Genomic DNA, 14,724 nt, shown 5'->3' with positions numbered 1-14,724 from the left:
GCAGGCAGTAATTAAGGACTCGCGCCCCTTGGATGCAATTAGCTTCGGACTGACATGTCGGGAGTTAAGGCTCTCGGCTGCCTGCTGTGGTGTAGCGGAGTTATCTCATTCGATGAGTCACACACGGTGTCAGGAAGGGACGGAAACTTCTCTAGGGTATGGGATGCGTCCGCTCGCGCTGGCCGAGCTAGGGCTGGAAGTTGCGTTCGAAATCGCGGATTAGTAAATGCGAGTTAATGGACCTGGTTTCGCACACATCGTTCAAGTAGAGGCTTGGCCAAGAGCCAGTGTTCACAGAAAACCAAGCGACTCCCTGCGCTGTCTCCTGTGGTTTGGATTTGCGTAGATTCAAATATTAAGAAAGACGCATGTGTGGAATAATTTTCAGCGGCAAATAAAACCCTCTTGCCAGGGTCCCGACGCTCATCGAGCGCGGATGAGTTAGGGCTCCCGCGAGCCCCACTGGGCTGGCGCGGGCGGAAGGCGTCATGACCGGTTAATTCTCAGTAGTGTTAAAAACTCCTTCAACCTACGTTTAATTGTGGTGCACTGAAGGGGGGCAAATAGACTGCGTTCAACCACTACCATCCGTGATACGCTCAAGAGAAAGGCTCGGTGCCGTCGTCAACACCCCGTGCATTTCCATCGCTTAGCAAAAGCGTTTGGTCCGCATTTGCCCATTGTGTGGGAAAGTAGTCTGCTGGAGTTATTCCCTCCCCTCGGCGCCAGTCTATGAGTTCACCGGATTTTCCATTCTACGGTTATCACGGCCCACGTAAAATCGTTTACGCGATGCGCGTCAGAATATCAGTGGCGCGAGAATTGTGGTGGCCTCGGTAGCCCCTACCCGGATCCCTGGTTGTCTCCCTAGGCGTCTGACGATTGAAGCTCCAGTGATCTGTTCTCCCAAATACAGTGCCGGTGGCAACAAGCATAGTCCCTTAGCGGTAATTTTCGAGCGGCGACTGACACTCTTTGGTTTCCGTGGTCAGCGCGGCATTCCCTGCCAAAGGCAAAGATCAGGGGGATGCAGAGGAACGTTCGAAAAGTGTCAACATCCTTGACGTGGATCCCGCAATAAATGGGAAGCAAAACTGTTACGATTTAGGCCGGTCCGTCGGGAATATCCCTTGGGAGGCCGTCTGTTCTTTACGGTGCTACATATTGAACTATTAACGGACTTCATTACAATTTCAGAACAGTGATAATCAGTCTCAAAGTTACTGGCGTGTGTTTAGTACCTCTAGGGCATGAGATCTGGAATGTTTAAGAGCTACTACAAATAAGCTAAGTCGCCCATTATTTACGGCTACTGCTGAGGGACGGGGCATTTCCGACGTCACCTACGACACGAAAGGCACAAGGTAGGAGGAGTGCGTGCTCTAAATATAACCTATCAGACCTAGCCTTAAGCCGTTACACGACTTCGGCCGGATAAGAATTTAGGAGAACAAACCTATTGCGTCCCGCGATACGAATGAGAAGCAAGGTGCACCCCGATCATCCGGTGGGGACTGCGCTTGCACCCTGGCGGATGCGTCCCTTCCGACCTACTAGCAGCGCCAACACACTCAGCTCTCTACTAGCGTGCACGACGGAGCAGGGGAGTTTCATCCGGGGGGATTTGCACTCCCCCTGTACTTCGCACTACACACAGTGAAGGATACCGAATGAGTCCGGCGCCTGGCACGCTGAAACACCTTTGGTAACCCTATAACAAGTATTTTCTGTTCGAGTAGGGACTCCAATTCAGGCGATGGAGCTGTGCATCTGAGGCTTCTGGCCAAAATGTTATTTAAGGACCGCACCTTCCCGGCTCTAAGGACGGTCTACGGATAAATCAGTGAGAATTATACATGGGATAAAGTCCATGTGTGTTTCCGTATGATAACCTCCGCCAGCATGCGATAGGTGGTCGCTCGTAAATGCGCCACTTTGTAGCTTCGGAAACCTTTTGGGGTAATGCTGCTGGTAAATTTAGACCCACTGCATTGTTTATAGTCCTTCCGCTCTGAGAGACCTCGGTTCGTATACAGTGGAGGTTACCATAAAGACCGACAATACTGGCTGATGAGTGTGCTGTCGGAATGGGCGGAACCACGAGGGCTGGTATGCCAGATAGTCATAATACTGAGGTCGCCTGGCCACTGGCAATGGAGGAGTCTCAGGGGCTTATAAGTCGTATAGGTTCAAGAGCCCGAGCAAAACCCAATGACTAGGAGCAATGAATTACCGCAACCGTAAATAGACCGTGCGACCCCCTAGAAATTGTAGATTATCTATTACGGATAAAAAGGATCGGTCAATTCAGTGGGTCTTATCTAGTTCGCCTCTGGACGTAGGTAACGTCCTGCCCCTGCATGGGGATAGTGTGTTTCCGAAGTATGGGACAACGCAAGACAGTCTCAAGCGTACTGCGCTATGGTGGTATATGTCACCTGAGGTTCCTGCTCACGTACCTTCAACGCTGCGATACAGGGCAGTAGTAGTGGCAACAAAGACATTAATCCACCCGCAAAACTCTAGTTCTAGCGCATCGTCGTTACTCACCATAGTAAGGTGGGCCGCGTTGAATTCCACTTGAGGCAGGCAATTGGACGGTAGTTTAGCGCCCGAAAAAGAGGTCTACGATGAAGTGCGTACTTGAGAGTAAATGCAAAAATAGAAAATCTAATGTCGGCATCGTAGAGCATAAGGGATTCATATGAACTTCCCCGTGACAAGAGAGATCCAATATTGCGACTGGGGCGCGTCCGTTCTTTGAAAAAAGCGAGTACTTGGGACTGATAGTTGTAGCGCCGTCAGCATGTCCTAAATATTCCAGACCTATAGCGACTCTTCACTCAATCCCTGCCATTTGCTTGATCCACGGTAAAGACTACCCCTTGTGCACTGCTCGGGCTCAACTTTATGTACGTGCGAGTCTCAGGCGTAGAAATGTGCGCCTTTCGAGTCTTGCACAAACCTAATAATCCGCCCTTAGTGTTACTTGAGAGATCTCACGAGATGCCCCTCCTTATCGGTCTCAGTCTGGAATTAGGTCCATCCACGCAATCGATCAGGGGATACCGAGATGAACTGCTAGTTGGCGCGGCTTCCGGCTCCCAGCTTTACCCCGAACAAAGAGTTCTGCGATCGTTCGCCATAGGTGCCTTCTGGTACCCTTCTTTACTCGCTCAAAGGATATTGGGCGCAACAGTCTGGGTCAGTAGATTACCCTTTACCGCAAGCAAAGACAAAGTATTGCCTTGTGCTAGATCTATCAAATTGGTGGTTCTCATGTGGGGTGATGGGGGCAGCCTAGCTCCATGCTTCACCTCGTAGGTTGTACACTCGCATCGTTTTGCCGTTATGATATGTAGGCACGGAACCTCAAGTCACTGTGTGAGGAACCCAAGGGGAAATGTCGGTTAATCGCAAGCAAGCCCAGTTGCTGGCCACCAAAGTCGCAATAAGCTACCGCCTCGCCTCGAGAGGCCTGTTCAAGCGTCTCCTTCTTACGGGCCATGACTGAAAATCATTATATGCTTGAGATTGAACGTCTTGGCACGCCAGCTGCCATCCGGGGGAGGCGAGGTAGCTTCCCGACGGTTAATCTCAGTGGGGCCACATAGGTGGATTTAGCTGCGATTGACGCCTTTGGCATATAGTCCTACGTAGGCAGAACCGCATGGGTCTGAGCCCCGCGCAACCATGTCTTAAAGTTATCTTCACCCAGACACACTCATCCTGTTTACCAGACTGGGCGTCGAAAAATGTGGTCAGCGTGCGTCAAGCTGGCTCGAACTAATTAGTCCATATAAGTCGAATGAACAGGCAGATAGACTTGGGTTTATTCAATTTCACCTGGCATTGACTTTATATCACCAGTTACTCTTTGTCAATGTATCCTCTGTACTTGTTTACTCCTAGATACTGCTCCTATCGACTTACCCGTCTTACAGCTTATGTGCCGTCATTCAGGTGACCACGGGGCTTCTTCTCGCACCGTGTGGATTCGTAATGGGTTCGGACGTGCAACACATGAACAGGTGACTGATTGTGCAACCTTCTTCCCGATCCTACAGGCCACCGAGTCCGTAATGGTAACACACCTGATAATCCGCACAACAGGAAATGGGCAAGTTACTCAGAATAGACAGACGTCGTGCACGGAAAGGGATGTTGCCCTTATACTGAAAGTCGGTGTCTTCAGACGCGACAGCCGGCCAGACATGCGAGATAACTAAAGAGCAATATGAAGGACTCGAACCGCCGAAGAATGAAAGAATAGGTATTATTATCAAATGACTCAGTTGATTGGGGGTCATGTAAATGATCTCTCTCATGTGGGTTGAGGTCATTCGCCCAGAGAGGAAGTGCGGGGCGCTGCGTCGTCTAATCAGGGAGTTTAGAAGAGAGGCGCTGTCCTCGCGCGCAATCGTGAAGATCAAACAGCATAAGATATAGGATGATGCGCATTATAGGACTCCCCACTGTCAACAATGGGAATAATCGGATCTTGGTCTCACGGCCACCGGTCACCGACACAACCCCACATATTTCTTGTCCCGGTCAAAGGACTCCGTATGATTACGATTATCGGGGGCGTAGTGCAACAGTACATAAGGGACAATTAAATAAGTACGCCACCGTGGTGGTAATTAGTTAGTGTAGACTGCCATGGTATACTACCTGCAGCGAGGGGGATCTAGCAGCCGCGGGACTAGTTGCCGCTGCGTAATGTCTTAAAAAGGCACGAGAAGTTGTGAACAGACGTGTGGACTTCAAAAGTGCTAAGTGTTGTCCAGAGACGACGAGCAAGTGAGACCTCCTGGTATGGTGCTTGAACTTAAGAATCGACGCCTCAGCAAAGCGGTCGGGCTAACTGACTATAGCGGTTTACGCGAGTAACACGTCCATACTCTTTAGAAATCGCGTCGGGTCCGCCTCATGACTCATCCTTCGCTTCATTAAACTGAGTATTGGTGTGGTTAGATTACATACGGGTTTGATAACGACAACGGAGCTCCTGCTAAGTTAAATCAGACAGTGTCGGCCAGTATAGCCTAAGTCCACAGTTAACTAAGTTGTGAAATTGAGAGCTCAAATCTTAGTCCTTCACTATTACATGCTCGGGTGAGTTAATTTAAGGCACCCAGAACATGACGTAGGTCCAGAAATCTGAATTTCCGGTGAATCAACGGTATCCCTCCGTACAAATTAGTGCTTGGCTGGATCCAAGATAAAATACTAAAAGTACAACACAGATACCGAATCTACGGGCCTACTAACATTTTAAGGGAGAAAAATCTCCTCGATGAGGCCATTATGAGCTTCACATTACACACCCGCAGAGAACAAGATCTGACACAATGTGAGAAGCGCGACCGACATGCACTCACGTTGGTAGCATAGTTCGGTTAGACGAGAATAACAGCGGTGATACCTCACACTTAGGATCACTTCAAGACTGATGGCAAGGTATAATTAAGGTTCTTTATTGCACCTGACCGTTATTTAGGACGACGGCCAGGTTTTTGTAAGGAAGACATCAAGTCTGACCGTCTGCCAATTCTTTGTAGTCTAGACAAATGTATATGCCCCGCGGGTACAAGCGACAAATACAGACATTGCGAATCCCTCCCACGACTTATATCGACTGGCCCATGAACCATCGCCTCATTGAGCGGCGTACAGCTAATCTTCGAGATCAACGGACATAAAGACCCTGTAGCAGATCTCGCTTTTCCCCTAAGGATACTAGATTGAACCATTGAAGTCCCCGTTAGCACTCGCTCGAGATGCGGAGCTGCGCCTAGGGCGAAACTATCAGTTACTGAACGGGTTAGTCTTCCCGTGCAAACGAGGCAAGTGATTGGGACCTATGCCAACATGTATTAAATTGGCATTCTTAAAAAAGCGAGATAATAGGGGATGATAAGCGGCCTTCCGGATTAAGGATATCGTAGGATCGTATGTATGCCACATACAGTGGGTAAGTACCCAAAGTTAGTATACACTGTCCACATTGGTCTTGCACTATTAAGGCTTGGCAGTCCTGAAACCCCTTATGCAAATTTGGTGCCAGTGGCCATGTGGGTCGATGCCCTGGATATCTTTTTTTCTCGTGTTACTGGGGCGCCATGTCTCCGTCTTACGGACCGGGATCCTGGGAGTCAACAGCATTAACTGGCCCGCCTTCAGTCTTCTCGAGAATAATAACGTGCGCTACAGAGGGTAGGTTTCTTGGTAACCTATGCTATGTACAATTAGGTTAACTCACGAGTATGCGGCGCTTCTTTGAGCGAACCCGTTTATTCAGAACTCTGGTGAAGCCGGTCTTTCCGCACTTCTTTTGCCAAGAGTATATAGATCCTATATTGACTTCCGGGATGAATATAGCGCACCATGCAGACGGACGCTTACGTGTAACCTATAGTCCCCACGCAAGTGCCCAGCTTAGCCACGACGCGATAATCATCCCTTCTTTAAGTAGCTTGAATCACGTAGCCATTCATAAGCATATAATTCATAGGAATCCGTATATTTTCCATGCACCCGTTACTCCGGATGCCAGTCCTCTAGAAACGAATCTGCGGTCCGGGCCAACAGATGTTGGCATACTTACATACTCTATTCTCTCCCTTCCACCGTGTAACCCCCTTCCCACCGCATAAGGCCGAAATGTCGTAGTGGGGAGAGATTTAAAGCCTTGCTCGACCACTGAGAACGGGCTAACATAGGATACACGTACTCGCCACAAGCTCATATGTCCAAGCTGCAGTGCGAACGCAGTGAACTATGTGCTGCAAATCCTCACTAGATGAAGCCTTACGTTAGCATCTTTAATGTAATCTGAGTCTACGGCCTGAATGCTCTTGACCTATTCCCCGTGGGTGCCTAAAAATGGTCTCCAAAAATTTGCTTACAGTTCCCATTGCAGCCTACTAGCCATCAATGCATATTTTACTAAAAGTGGGAGAGGTACCTGCGAAACAATTGCCTACTGTTTTTCTGTTATCCGCACTCGACACAGACTGAACTCTGTTTAAGCTACTAACGATTCAGTAAATTTACGTAAGGGATTGAGAACTCTAACCTGACGTGGGAGGCGTGTCTCACGCCACGCTCCTGCGTGCGTGGACATTGGTAGGTCTGCCGGTTAAATCAAGGCTAACTTCTAATACGTGTCAGGTGGCGACACAGGCTCTTAAAGGTAACCAACTACCTACGTATGCATTCCTCGCTCATTTAAATAACTACACAGACCTACTAGCCTCTATAGTTAATTATTTAATCCTGATACGCGCCCTCTTACGTGTATTGAGGGTACTACAGTGTCTCGCGGGGGTGTAGCGTCCCGTAGCACTATGGTTCAAAACTAGATTTCTGCATAGGAAGTGGATAAATTATTCCTAGTCGTACGCGCCAACTGAGGTCGGCCGTGTCAGCGGGACTATCCCCTATAGGGGCACCTCGTCCCTCGGTCCTGGGGTACCTCGACATCAAGAGATTGTCTCACTCTGCCCACGTTTTACGTGCGGGGACGCGGCACTCGACCCCTTGGCATCGGGTGTATATTGCCATTGGGCGCCAAAGAACCAATCTCTCGTCCGTCAAGGCTGCACTTGCCATACAGGGAAGAGGTACAGCTCATCGTGCACTACGACTTGCCTAGGCTTGTAACGTGGTTGATAGCGGATCGATGGTTCTTCGACAGGCACTTCATTTCACACCTCCAATGTAGTGTCGTTACTGTCTCGATCAAGTATCACCAAGCTAACCTTCATTTCGATTCAACACTCAAGAGGACTTCAAATACGTTAGAGAACGAACCGCGTCCAGAAGTTCTGTCTCTGTATCGCACCTGCATCTGACTAGTCGGCGCTGTTATCCCGGACGTTGGTTAGTTAAGGACTCCGGGGTCTTGACACCAGTTAAGTTGATATATGGGCGTGCCTGTTAACAAAACGGGTGACCTGTCGGTTGGGCCGTGGGGCGGCCTGCGCGGGTTTCAGGGCTGTACGCCTCCTATTCGGCCCATGGATACTCGTTCCGTGCACCACATGTACTTTGAGCGCCCTCCGGGGGCTAAGACAACTGGGGTGTTGATGCAGAAGACGGCAGCCAAACATCGATACATCGTTGGCTCAACATATCAAAAGTCACCCAGCATGGACCTGCATGCCCCTAGCTACGTTGGATAAACCATGATACTTATGGGTCTGAGGCAGACTCGGATCAGCAAACGTACAGTCGTCTCCGTCGACCTCAGGAGACCTTTTAACCCGTCGAACACCGTGCGTCTCAACGTCAATGTGATCACGACTTCTACCCAACGAGGCAGCATTCCTTAATTGCTATAGATATACCCTCATGTATAGTCATAACACTCTGCTCCGGAGTATAGGTACCTGAGGCTTTCCAATAGCGCGAGGTTACTTTCCACCCAACCAGAAGCGACTATTGAAGCATAGGCGATCTTCCATGAGATACACAGACTTCGGTATGGAGATAGTATGGAAGAGCGTAGTACTATTTCCAATACTTCCTGGACTCTTCCCTTTTTGCAATTGGCGTACTTTGCGTTTAGTTGCTGGTGGTGCAGCAAGGGATCAGAGGGCGGGGTTGGCGTCTTCGAATGATCGCTCAGTAACCCGTTGATGCTCCATTGAAGATTGATAAGTTATAGAACTAAGAGTGGTATACTTGACCGGAGGACGCGATCTAGCAAGGTATCAACACCCGAGCCGCTGGGAACACGGTACGAATCCCGATAATCACCTGGCTTGCAAATTGTCATCTACAGCAGAAGAACCCGGACTTTTGATGGCTCGCTCAAAACTGGTGCTCAGGAAAACGTTAGTATATATCAGATACGGCAACCCAGTGCGAAGCTCCCTAGCAAGGTGAGATAGGTCATCGACCCGATCATGTAGAAAATGCAACGGTGTCTCACCATGACCAGGATGAGCCGCTGAGTTGTTGCTTTCTTCCCGGCTAGATTAGGGTCTGTGTCTAGCAAGCCCATTTCTGGCTCCGCGACAAAGAACCGCTGACCAGGTCTGCTCATCGAGAAATTTCCACAAGCATGTGTAGGCAATTTTGGCTGTCAGAGGCGTTTCTATAGATTGTACAGTTCGAGCAGACGTTAGTGATATTCATCGTACCTTATGGGCCTAAATAAGCCGACCAAGGCGGGTATATCAACCCGTTCTCCAAAATCAACACGATCTCCCCCCCATACGACCCGTTGGCTTAAAGCCAAGCAGTGCTAGCTTCTCAGGTCGCTCTGATCGTTACAGGCATATACCAAAATTGCATATATGTAGGCACTTCCTAGATTGCGTGGGAGCGAAATTGCTCGTATGAACTGGCCCCCACCGTCGTTAGTCAGAGACCCAGAACGGCCTTTACGAGCTTCGAGTCGCCCGAAGAAAGATCCGAGATACTTACTCGCTATTAAATTGGGATGGCCAGGAGGCACTTTTTCCGAACTGCACGTCATCCTTATAGTTTTTTCATTCATCCCACCTCATGAATGTGGCATCAGCGCAACAGTAGCTACCGATAAGCAACAAGAGTGTGTACATTCGAAGGAAAGAGCCCTACCCAGTGTCTCGTCCCGAATCCTGCCCAAGCTTGATTTACACTATAGCATTTGCCGTATCGCGGGGGCCGAATGCACCCGCCCTCTTTTCAGCCTATGTAACCCTGTTACGATGTCTTGCGATGCTTACCCGGAGTTCAATCGCCCCAACAACTGCCGTTTCGAGCGACCATATTAGACGGCCAGCCGAAGCGAAAGAAAAGGCCCATTCCCCTCATTCAACTTAGATTTAACAGGATGTGGGGCACCGCGGCTAGGTGTTAATATTCCGCCTTGCGTTAACAGTGTACACACACGGAGGGGAGCGCTAACTCCATGACTATGAAACCCCCAGTCTCTCGAATAACCCATCTGACAGCGCGCCTCGAAGATAGCGTAGTGCCGCGGCGACGACTCCCCCCTAATTACACGGACATGGCCTGGGTAGGACTTCGCTTTCTAGGAGATGGTCCGACAAAGACGCAGGTTACAGCGATGGATCGACTTTCGACGAAATGAGATGTGACTACTACTTAGGAGCCCTCGGTGGACAGCAATAGGCAGACCGCGTGCGTGCTACAAAATGTGGGGGTAAACCTTGCAATACTAGCCTTATAAAGACCGAGAGATCCCGGTTGTCGCTAATTACCTGCTATCGAGTGCTAAGACACCCCGTCTGCATTTTCCTATTCCTTGGAAACATTAAGCCTACCGGAAATTGGATTTATGTGTTTGTAATCATTCAGAGCGCATGAGACACCGATCGGCGAACCGCCAGGCTCGAGGATGCCCTAATTAGCCAAAGGTCCTGGAGTACCCCTGCTCAGAATGTCGTGGGAACTAATGGGATATCTCACACCTTACGCCGACACAATATCGAGGGCTCCCGTCGACGTGCATCCAGAAGCTCTTTGTCTCCTTAACGGCGTCACAGAATATCTCAGAACCAACTGGGGAAAACCCGGATCGAGGGAGAGATACGCGACATAGAGACCCGAAGGCGGCTTTCCAGATTTCTACCCGGGTGCACAAACCGATGGACGCATTCTCGTTAGTGAGCGAAACTAACTGCGCAGCGCAGTATTTAGTGGACTCCCTCCGCTTATTCGCCGCACGGCATTTCATGCCCTCACGGCCGACTGAAGAGCTCAGGTGGATCTGTGCCAGGTTCTTATTGTCGTACGATCGTACGGTTAACAGTTCAGGTTGCGACAGATAATAAGTAACTATACCGTTTTCCTATAGAATCGCACTCACTGTATAAGTGCAGAAGACGACTTGAGAAAGGGGACCATTGGGGGTGTGTCGGAGTACGGTAACTGTTATACACTATGAGGTGAGGATTCTCATTATCGGAATGGCTTCTACGGACTTCGTATGCCCCACTCTAGGGCCCAGTGGTGTGGTTGGCATACATACTTACAGAACGGTATAACCCCGGATAGGCTTTTATCAATCTGAAAGCCTTTCCTACAACAATATTAACTAGACACGACTTCGCACTAAGAGTGAGGATACCGACTGTTAAACTACAAAGAGCACAACCATAACCACACCATTCAAGGTCGTGTGAAACGTTAACTCGTCCGTCAACTCCCGTCCAGCGGGATTACTAGTCTCATCCACGCAGTCCCAGTAGTAGGCTTAGCACGTGGATGATATTGCTCGCTAACCATGTAAGTATAAGTGTCCATCAACGTATTGGCTGGTGAGAGTGTGACCGTGCTTGTTTTGAGCAACTAAGTACGCACCAAAATAAACGCCTGGTGTTCAATGTGATTATATGCGAAGCCCTTAGGACTGGGGAGCACAGATGGTATAAGGCTCAAGAGATAAATCTGCCTGACGCACCGCCCACTACTCGGTCGCAATGGAAGACGGGTGGATCGAGAGGCGAGACAGAGGGGTGGCGACGCCAGGTCTTCTTGCCATTGCCCAAAGAATGGAGTAGTCTTGAAGCAGGTTCGGACCTGCTGTAAGATCCCACTTATCCCGATTGTCTCGGATCATAGAAGGCGGCTACAGAAACTTAACTGCATTGCATTCACGGATGAATAAAGGTTTTTATAGGCTGTCCTAAGGGTAAACGAGCCGAGAGCCCAATGGTTCGAACCGCTTTACATCAGATCGCTTTCCACATCACTGGACCGAAAAGACGCATATCGGGCTACCTTTTACCTCTGTACGTTTGTGTGAAATCAGTGATCGATTTCTTGTAATCGCCCAGCTCCCTTAATAAACCCCCTTTCAAGGATGGGATAAGTTGCCACGTGTCCGTGGTAGTGTAAGAGCCACATGCGGCCGCGGCATTGCACGGGGCCAGAGGGATCTGCGTGTCAACTCGTGAACAACACTAAGGGTTGATTATCCAAAGTGCAATGAAAGGGAAATCATGTGTGTTTGAAATGAGGGCCGGGTGTACACTATGACCTCTTTCCTAAAGACCACCTCCTCGACTTTATACTCAGCGTTCTATAGCTAAGAGCCTAAACCTTAGAGAACTCAGAGTATATATAAAGACAGAGTACAGTCTGTTGAGGAGATTACTGCCCTTAGTGGCTAGCACCATTGCATAGTTGTTCAGGCTCCCAACCCCTCAGTAGCTGGGCGTCATCGAGACATGCTGGACCACTAGAATGGGTTCTGGCGTTTCTGGAGCGCATATTCATGCACAATCAAGCTTGGTCGGAGGGGGAATGCAGACTGGAGCATTTACCATCGCATCTGAAAGCTCTTGTGTCTCAGGAGGACCCAGCAACCTGCTTTAGGGTGAGCGCATACATTCCATGGGGACACATGTCTAGTCCCATCCATCATAACGTGGTCTGACATTACGTTCAAACCCTGGGTAACCAAAGTTCGGCAGTGGAGGTTCGTGTCACGAATCCAATGATCCCAAGCTTGTTGTTGTTACGAGGATCCTGTCCTGATGTACGACCCTAAGGGCCGAAACGTAATCAATACTAGATGGTCGGCTCACCTTTACTTAATAAGTTTTCAGGGACTCTGCACAGTAATGAAACTTCATCTACATGTATCGTAGTGGATTGCCCGGCGTCACAGAATTCTCTTTGGCTCGGCTGTGGGACTCTCGTTCAAACATGAATGGGGTACCTTGGGGGGTAAGTGCACCTAGACTAGTCTAGTGGTAACTCCTAGTTAATCCAGTTAGTTCCGTAGGGTTGAGTCGTAGGTGGCCTCGAGGCCAGTAACAAGAAAACGGTGTATTTGGGGACCCGCTGCAGCAGGAAAAGAATGACTATCGAGTAGAGAGATTGGCGTCGACCTTCGAACTCCTCGCGTTCGGTAAAACCGAAAATTCACCGAACCATAATTCGAGGCCGCAAATCCGCTGGCATTCTGTGAGACCCATTGCGGGCTCCAAATGGGCAGATATCCAAACGCTATTAATGATACCCATTCGCTAATTCCGCCACCGGGCCTTTTGACTTCGGCGGCATCCCTGACCCCAGCTCCTATATATCAAACCGCCATACTAAGTTACTATCTCCTCATCTACCGGTCGCACCACGTAGCTTTCCGAGACGGAGATGGATTTCGCAGATTCTACATACGTGCGGTATTTATGATTCTAGCCTTGCGGACGTTGGGACCGGACACAGCGACTCTCAGATTAGATAGGTCTAGCCGCGGGTAAATAAGCACACGGTACCATTTTGCGGGTAACCCGACTACATAGCTAGTTGGAATTTTGTATTCGTGTCAATAAAGGAATTGATCCCGTTCTAGACTCAACATGTTGGGACATTTTACATCCGCCCACTAAGAACGAGTAGAGGAGGTTTTGCTCTCGCTATCTCTGATTAGTAGCAGTCATTACATATCTCTAGAAAGCTTCACATTCGACGAGACAGAGTGAGCTGTAGACGTGGCCTCATACCCTCTCCCTGATGAATGTTCATGGTCCGTGGTTGGGGGAAAGGATCGCGTATTACCGAGCTTAGGGTACCTGGACTCGACTAACTCTCTGTTGGTCGGATGGGTCGGCATCCGTAGTTCAGATTGAGGGTGCCATTTCGGACCTAACTGTAAGCTCAGTGGGCCTCTTAAGGTCAAGATTTTGTCTCTGTCTCCTACAGAAGGAAAAGCTTTTAAAACGGTAGCCCAACTTTAGTCGTTTTCGTTTCAAAATAGTCCATCATCCTTATTACCGTCTCGACCTAGTGCCTCTTAGTTCTTCTGCAGGATTGGGCGCTCCTTTAGTTAGTACCGGACTATAGTACCAGTCAGTGTTTACGACCACATAGCACTTAGGTGTCCTTTTTAATTGCACTCGAAAGTAACCATTTTTACTCCGAGACAATAACCTTCTTATAGTCAGGGCGCCCTGCGCCAGATATCTGCGCATGGCCCTACTAACTCTTGTCCCAAGGTAGACTGGAAGACGCGTGAACTTGCTTGCTTCTTTCGCATAATGGGCAGTGACCGGATTTTGTAGACGCGGGCCGGCTGGTGAGAGCAGCGATGGTAAAGTTAAGAGAGTGTCCGCCCTCACCACAGATCCTTTGAGCAATTGTCGTAACTAATGAGGAGATCGTCTCAGGCCATCTAACGCCCCATGCCTGAAGCCGCTTTATAATAGGTCAGGCAGACCTTGCACTATACCCTTTGCGGACCAGACAGAGTCTGAGGGGAGGTCGTGAAAGACAGCAAGTTTACTGAGATTATTAACGGAACGAGTGCGACTTCAACTAGGCTCGATAAGTGTGGAATATAGACAGAGAAGCACCTAAAATGTATTTCCGTGCGTACAGGAGGAATTTCTTTTTGCTATAAACCGCACGTGACAGCTATCTCCTAAGACTTCTGTTATTCGCAACGGCTCACAGCGAGGGACAGAACTCGGGGTCGGGCTGCACTCTCCCACTCGCGTTTCGGTATGTCAGCTCAGAGCACGCCAGGATTACTAGGAAAGAAAGGGAATGGTCACAAGAGGCGGGCGTTGCACAAGTTCTTCCTCAGGTTGGACTTTTGTCGGCATCGGACGCTACACGGCTGACCCTCCAACCTGCTTCGCCGGAGTACTGTTATACAGGTTAGGTTTACACTCCTTCGCAGGCGCAAATTCAAGAACTAGCCTCCCTTGAGAACCGTACCCGTATACACCACACGCGGCGTTGGCAAGGGACATC

Source organism: Callorhinchus milii, unplaced genomic scaffold (assembly GCF_018977255.1).
Source record: "Callorhinchus milii isolate IMCB2004 unplaced genomic scaffold, IMCB_Cmil_1.0 Scaffold142, whole genome shotgun sequence".
Classification (NCBI taxonomy): domain Eukaryota; kingdom Metazoa; phylum Chordata; class Chondrichthyes; order Chimaeriformes; family Callorhinchidae; genus Callorhinchus; species Callorhinchus milii.
This window is presented reverse-complemented; position numbering follows the sequence as displayed.